The 5,000-nt window shown below is 39.6% G+C and overlaps 4 non-coding genes across 4 annotated transcripts; all 4 read left to right on the top strand.

Annotated features, from left to right (window-relative positions):
- The first annotated feature begins 2,215 nt into the window (after positions 1-2,215).
- Positions 2,216-2,334, top strand: LOC113098546 (5S ribosomal RNA). The gene has a single exon (XR_003289053.1). It is a non-coding gene; the product is annotated as a 5S ribosomal RNA (ribosomal RNA).
- Positions 2,335-2,698: 364 nt separating this feature from the next.
- Positions 2,699-2,817, top strand: LOC113098582 (5S ribosomal RNA). Its single transcript, XR_003289068.1, has one exon. It is a non-coding gene; the product is annotated as a 5S ribosomal RNA (ribosomal RNA).
- A 221-nt stretch (positions 2,818-3,038) lies between these two features.
- On the top strand, positions 3,039-3,157 carry LOC113098556 (5S ribosomal RNA). The gene has a single exon (XR_003289063.1). It is a non-coding gene; the product is annotated as a 5S ribosomal RNA (ribosomal RNA).
- A 362-nt stretch (positions 3,158-3,519) lies between these two features.
- LOC113098527 (5S ribosomal RNA) lies at positions 3,520-3,638 on the top strand. The gene has a single exon (XR_003289035.1). It is a non-coding gene; the product is annotated as a 5S ribosomal RNA (ribosomal RNA).
- Positions 3,639-5,000: the final 1,362 nt, after the last annotated feature.

Below are 5,000 nucleotides of genomic sequence, written 5' to 3'. Positions count from 1 at the left end.
ACAGGAAGTGAGTTGGCAGTAGTAGGAAGAGAGAGGCTCTTCCATTTTGTAGTTTGGTTTAGTTTTATTAGTTGGTTTGTTTTTTTTTTGTTTGTGTTGAGTTTATATTAGTTAGTGTTTTTTTTAACCCCAAACAGTTTATACTGTTTGGGGTTTCATATAACAAAATAACAGATTTAATGGACAAAGGACACGGACTGTCAAATGGACATGAGATGGGGATCAGAGAATCTGGATATATTGCTGACGAGATGGAAAGGAATATGAATGAAGGGAATGCTGAAAGCAGGAATGAGACTTGGGCAAAGGTGGTTTCAAGGAGAAAACAAGATGGAAAAACCAATGGACAAGACAGAAAAATAGAACTACAAACAACTGAAGGTACTGGAACTAATAATGGAGTTGAAGTAAAAAGAAATGATTTATCTCAACGACAGCAAATGATAAAGAAATTGAGCCACCAAACAAAGTATCAGAGGCAATACAGAAAAGAAGCAACATTAACAATGACTGTAAAAGATATAGAAAACACAACAGTAATAATGATCATTAAATCAGTTGAAGAGAAAGTAGGAATTGGAAAACTGATCGGACTAAGAAGAAAGAATAACAATGAATTTGAAATGACTATGGAAAGTGAGTTGGACTGTGATTCACTGTTGAATGGAATCATGATTAACGGAAAAGAATGTGAGATAAGGAAACTGTGTGCAACAGAAAGGATGGTATCTTTCTTGAGTCTGCCCAGCTATATAGAAGATGAGGAAATCATTCAAAAACTGATAGATTGGGGAGTAACTCCCATATTGCCTCTAAGAAGGAGATATCATCCTGGGACAACAGTGGCGGACGGAACACGTTTTCTAAAGGTAAAGTTTCCAAAAGAAGTGACATCTTTGCCATATAATACCAGGTTCATGACTGAAGAAGGAGTGCAGTACTACAGAGTGATTCATGACAACCAATTGAAGACATGCAGGATCTGTGTAAGTGTGGAACATGAGAAAAAGGACTGTCCGCAATTCAAATGTCGAGACTGTTTTGAGCAGGGGCATTATGCGCGGGACTGCAAAGTCCCACGGTGCCAAGGCTGCGACAAAGCAATCATGAGATGCAGATGAGAGATGGAACATGAGGTAAATGAGGACACAAATATGGACGCACAGGAGGTTATGGGAGATACTGCAACTGAGCATTTAAATGATTCACTGCGGCAGACTCAAGGAAAGGAAGATGAACAGGACAATGAGGAAGAGGAGGAAACCAACAAAAATGAGAATGAAGAAAAGAACAAAGATGGAGAACAAGGAATGGAGACGGGAGAAGGAGTAGACAAAGAGGAAATAAATCTGATTAACAAAGACTTTTCTAAGGAAAAGGAAGAAGTGGACACGACTGGGATGGACTATGAAAAAGGTCAAGAAAAGGATGAGGATAAGGGAATGAAGATACTGCCGGAGGTAAGAGAAGTGGAAAATGGGGGGAGGATTTTTGGTTTGGAAAATAAAGGAATAGAAAGACTGAATAGAGGTGTAAAAGCAAGAACAAAAGGTGGAGTAGACATTCAACAGGTTCTTAAAAAGCAGAAAATAAGAAGAGAAGCGCTAAAGGAAAGGAGGAAAAGTGGAAATGGGGGAAGCAAGACATGTTTTCTTTAAAGACAATGAAACTGATTGAGTGGTGGCAAAAATACATGTGTGCAATTTTTTTAGGATAAAGATGTGTTTTATTCTAAAAAAAAAAAAAAAAAAAGAAAGCTATGCCCGATCTCGTCTGATCTCGGAAGCTAAGCAGGTCTGGGCCAGGTTAGTACTTGGATGGTAGACCGCCTGGGAATACCAGTTGCTGTAAGCTTTTTGGAAATTTTTCACTTAGTTTATAATAATTTTGCCAAAAAATAGAGTCAATGCCCGATCTCTGAATATTAGCAGGTTTGGGCCTGGTTAGTACATGGATGGGAGACTGCCTGGGAATACCAGGTGCTTTAAACTTTTTGGAAAATTTCACAAATTATATAATAATCTAGCAAAAAAAAAAAAGAGTCAATGCCCAATCTCTGAATCTTAGCAGGCTTTATGTCTGGTTAGTACTTGGATGAGAGACCGGCTAGGAATACCAGGTGCTTTAAGCTTTTGGGTTTTCTTTCCTACTTAGATAATGTACTGGCGATTAGATTGGCTGATCTCTAAATAGCCCTCTCTTTGCGGCAATCTTCGCTTACGGCCATACAAACCTGGCTATGCCCGATCTCGTCTGATCTCGGAAGCTAAGCAGGTTTGGGCCTGGTTAGCACTTGGATGGGAGACCGCCTGGGAATACCAGGTGCTGTAAGCTTTTTGGAAATTTGTCACTTAGTATATAATAATTTTGCCAAAAAATAGAGTCAATGCCCGATCTCTGAATATTAGCAGGTTTGGGCCTGGTTAGTACATGGATGGGAGACTGCCTGGGAATACCAGGTGCTTTAAACTTTTTGGAAAATTTCACAAATTATATAATAATCTTGCAAAAAAAAAAAAAAAGAGTCAATGCCCAATCTCTGAATCTTAGCAGGCTTTATGTCTGGTTAGTACTTGGATGAGAGACCGGCTAGGAATACCAGGTGCTTTAAGCTTTTGGGTTTTCTTTCCTACTTAGATAATGTACTGGCGATTAGATTGGCTGATCTCTAAATAGCCCTCTCTTTGCGGCAATCTTCGCTTACGGCCATACCAACCTGGCTATGCCCGATCTCGTCTGATCTCGGAAGCTAAGCAGGTTTGGGCCTGGTTAGTACTTGGATGGTAGACCGCCTGGGAATACCAGGTGCTGTAAGCTTTTTGGAAATTTGTCACTTAGTATATAATAATTTTGCCAAAAAATAGAGTCAATGCCCGATCTCTGAATATTGGCAGGTTTGCGCCTGGTTAGTACATGGATGGGAGACTGCCTGGGAATACCAGGTGCTTTAAGCTTTTGGGTTTTCTTTCCTACTTAGATAATGTACTGGCGATTAGATTGGCTGATCTCTAAATAGCCCTCTCTTTGCGGCAGTCTTCGCTTATGGCCATACCAACCTGGCTATGCCCAATCTCGTCTGATCTCAGAAGCTAAGCAGGTTTGGGCCTGGTTAGTACTTGGATGGTAGACCGCCTGGGAATACCAGGTGCTGTAAGCTTTTTGGAAATTTGTCACTTAGTATATAATAATTTTGCCAAAAAATAGAGTCAATGCCCGATCTCTGAATATTAGCAGGTTTGGGCCTGGTTAGTACATGGATGGGAGACTGCCTGGGAATACCAGGTGCTTTAAACTTTTTGGAAAATTTCACAAATTATATAATAATCTTGCAAAAAAAAAAAAAGAGTCAATGCCCAATCTCTGAATCTTAGCAGGCTTTATGTCTGGTTAGTACTTGGATGAGAGACCGGCTAGGAATACCAGGTGCTTTAAGCTTTTGGGTTTTCTTTCCTACTTAGATAATGTACTGGCGATTAGATTGGCTGATCTCTAAATAGCCCTCTCTTTGCGGCAGTCTTCGCTTACGGCCATACCAACCTGGCCATGCCCGATCTCGTCTGATCTCGGAAGCTAAGCAGGTTTGGGCCTTGTTAGTACTTGGATGGGAGACTGCCTGGGAATACCAGGTGCTGTAAGCTTTTTGGAAATTTGTCACTTAGTATATAATAATTTTGCCAAAATATAGAGTCAATGCCCGATCTCTGAATATTAGCAGGTTTGGGCCTGGTTAGTACATGGATGGGAGACTGCCTGGGAATACCAGATGCTTTAAACTTTTTGGAAAATTTCACAAATTATATAATAATGTTGCAAAAAAAAGAAAAAAAAAAGAGTCAATGCCCAATCTCTGAATCTTAGCAGGCTTTATGTCTGGTTAGTACTTGGATGAGAGACCGGCTAGGAATACCAGGTGCTTTAAGCTTTTGGGTTTTCTTTTCTACTTAGATAATGTACTGGCGATTAGATTGGCTGATCTCTAAATAGCCCTCTCTTTGCGGCAGTCTTCGCTTACGGCCATACCAACCTGAGGGCGCTAGAGTGCAACAGGAAGTGAGTTGGCAGTAGTAGGAAGAGAGAGGCTCTTCCATTTTGTAGTTTGGTTTAGTTTTATTAGTTGGTTTGTTTTGTTTTTGTTTGTGTTGAGTTTATATTAGTTAGTGTTTTTTTTAACCCCAAACAGTTTATACTGTTTGGGGTTTCATGTAACAAAATGACAGATTTAATGGACAAAGGACACGGACTGTCAAATGGACATGAGATGGGGATCAGAGAATCTGGATATATTGCTGACGAGATGGAAAGGAATATGAATGAAGGGAATGCTGAAAGCAGGAATGAGACTTGGGCAAAGGTGGTTTCAAGGAGAAAACAAGATGGAAAAACCAATGGACAAGACAGAAAAATAGAACTACAAACAACTGAAGGTACTGGAACTAATAATGGAGTTGAAGTAAAAAGAAATGATTTATCTCAACGACAGCAAATGATAAAGAAATTGAGCCACCAAACAAAGTATCAGAGGCAATACAGAAAAGAAGCAACATTAACAATGACTGTAAAAGATATAGAAAACACAACAGTAATAATGATCATTAAATCAGTTGAAGAGAAAGTAGGAATTGGAAAACTGATCGGACTAAGAAGAAAGAATAACAATGAATTTGAAATGACTATGGAAAGTGAGTTGGACTGTGATTCACTGTTGAATGGAATCATGATTAACGGAAAAGAATGTGAGATAAGGAAACTGTGTGCAACAGAAAGGATGGTATCTTTCTTGAGTCTGCCCAGCTATATAGAAGATGAGGAAATCATTCAAAAACTGATAGATTGGGGAGTAACTCCCATATTGCCTCTAAGAAGGAGATATCATCCTGGGACAACAGTGGCGGACGGAACACGTTTTCTAAAGGTAAAGTTTCCAAAAGAAGTGAAATCTTTGCCATATAATACCAGGTTCATGACTGAAGAAGGAGTGCAGTACTACAGAGTGATTCATG

This window comes from Carassius auratus, unplaced genomic scaffold (assembly GCF_003368295.1).
Source record: "Carassius auratus strain Wakin unplaced genomic scaffold, ASM336829v1 scaf_tig00216586, whole genome shotgun sequence".
NCBI classification, from domain to species: Eukaryota; Metazoa; Chordata; class Actinopteri; order Cypriniformes; family Cyprinidae; genus Carassius; species Carassius auratus.
This window is presented reverse-complemented; position numbering and strand designations above follow the sequence as displayed.